Source organism: Brachyhypopomus gauderio, chromosome 16 (genome assembly GCF_052324685.1).
Source record: "Brachyhypopomus gauderio isolate BG-103 chromosome 16, BGAUD_0.2, whole genome shotgun sequence".
Taxonomy (NCBI): Eukaryota; Metazoa; Chordata; class Actinopteri; order Gymnotiformes; family Hypopomidae; genus Brachyhypopomus; species Brachyhypopomus gauderio.
In genome coordinates, this window is record NC_135226.1 from 18,026,389 (window position 1) to 18,029,197 (window position 2,809).

Here is a 2,809-nt window from a genome sequence, read left to right on the forward strand (position 1 = left end):
CAAACTCATGTGACCTATTCATGCCAGAAACCCCCCCACACACACACACACACACCCCCACACACACACAAACAAACACACACACACACATACACCCACACAAATACACACACACAACTGCACAGAAGGCCTCAGACAGCGTATATTCAGTGTAGATTTACAACATTTTCCCCACTAAATATCACCGTTTTCTCTGGCTCTCTCTTTGAAAGGTATTGATTTCTTTGGCGACCTCCTTTCACACACTTTTCTCTTTCTTCCTCCTTCAATTTGCACTTCTCAGCTGTGCCTCATTCAGCTGCTGCTAACGGGTTGACGGTGTCCCTCCGCCTGTTATTAGATAATCCACACTCATCATCAATTATGAATCGGGGGTGCAGGTTTTGCACATCCCTAATCAATCCATTAACCTAATCAATCAGTGACCAAACAGGAATCTGTTGATGATCTGCTTCTGACTGCAGCAGGGTGGATACTGGTGAAAGCCCACTGATTGGTCAAGAGATTAGAGAGTGGTCATAGCAAGATCACTGATTGGCCATGAGATTAGCAGAGGGGGGTCAAAGCAAGCCCACTAATTGGTCACGAGATTAGAGAGGGGTCAAAGCAAGCTTGTCTAGGGCTTTAGTAGCCACTGCTAGTACCTTGTGTTTGTTTGTTTAAATGTTTTATGAAGAACACACACATTCTTATGCCTTTATGGATGCACTTTGAGCCATTTGACCACACAATTTTAAAAAGAAGAAAATCAATAAAGCCTAAAGGGCACTAAGGGAGCCTAGACAGATCAATGACGATCAATACCTTAATCAATATGGATACTCGGGTGAATGAAACCACTGCATCTTCTTCAGAGACATCCCACACAGTGCAAGAAAGACCATTTATGCTCTGCAGAAGAAATTTCGTTTCCCACATCTCAGAAAACAGAAAAACAAAGGTCAGAATTATGATTTAGTGTCACTGATCATAGTGCAAATTATGATTTAGTGCAGGGGTGGGCAATTAATATTTCTAAGGAGCCACATGTAAAATTGGAATGGTTTAAGAGAGCCAGACATATACTTAACTCAGGTTTGCATGATACATACAACATAAAGGTATATACTTTATACAGTATATATCATATCCCTTTATATATAATGAAAATAAAATGAAACATTACAATGATGCAATGAAAATGTGGAGGACAGAATTATATCATTGTTTTCTTTGGTACCCCACATATAAAGATCAGTAACTGGGCTGTATCACCACAACTCCACATATATAGATCAGAAACTGGGCTGTATCACCACAGCTCCACATATATAGATCAGTAACTGGGCTGTATCACCACAGCTCCACATATAAAGATCAGTAACTGGGCTGTATCACCACAGCTCCACATATATAGATCAGTAACTGGGCTGTATCACCACAGCTCCACATATAAAGATCAGTAACTGGGCTGTATCACCACAACTCCACATATATAGATCAGAAACTGGGCTGTATCACCACAGCTCCACATATATAGATCAGTAACTGGGCTGTATCACCACAGCTCCACATATATAGATCATTAACTGGGCTGTATCACCACTCTCCACATATATAGATCAGTAACTGGGCTGTATCACCACAGCTCCACATATATAGCTCAATAACTGGGCTGTATCACCACAGCTCCACATATATAGATCAGTAACTGGGCTGTATCACCACTCTCCACATATATAGATCAGTAACAGGGCTGTATCACCACAGCTCCACATATATAGATCAGTAACTGGGCTGTATCACCACAGCTCCACATATATAGATCAGTAACTGGGCTGTATCACCACAGCTCCACATATATAGATCAGTAACTGGGCTGTATAACCACAGCTCCACATATATAGATCAGTAACTGGGCTGTATCACCACAGCTCCACATATATAGATCAGTAACTGGGCTGTATCATCACAGCTCCACATATATAGATCAGTAACTGGGCTGTATCACCACGGCTCCACATATATAGATCAGTAACTGGGCTGTATCATTACAGCTCCACATATATAGATCAGTAACTGGGCTGTATCATCACTCTCCACATATATAGATCAGTAACTGGACTGTATCACCACAGCTCCACATATAAAGATCAGTAACTGGGCTGTATCATCACTCTCCACATATATAGATCAATAACTGGGCTGTATCATCACAGCTCCACATATATAGATCAGTAACTGGGCTGTATCACCACGGCTCCACATATATAGATCAGTAACTGGGCTGTATCATTACAGCTCCACATATATAGATCAGTAACTGGGCTGTATCATCACTCTCCACATATATAGATCAGTAACTGGGCTGTATCACCACAGCTCCACATATATAGATCAGTAACTGGGCTGTATCATTACAGCTCCACATATATAGATCAGTAACTGGGCTGTATCATCACTCTCCACATATATAGATCAGTAACTGGGCTGTATCACCACAGCTCCACATATATAGATCAGTAACTGGGCTGTATCACCACAGCTCCACATATATAGATCAGTAACTGGGCTGTATCATCACTCTCCACATATATAGATCAGTAACTGGGCTGTATCACCACAGCTCCACATATATAGATCAGTTACAGGGCTGTATCACCACAGCTCCAGATATATAGATCAGAAACTGGGCTGTATCACCACAGCTCCAGATATATAGATCAGTAACTGGGCTGTATCACCACAGCTCCACATATATAGATCAGAAACTGGGCTGTATCACCACAGCTCCACATATATAGCTCAATAACTGGGCTGTATCACCACA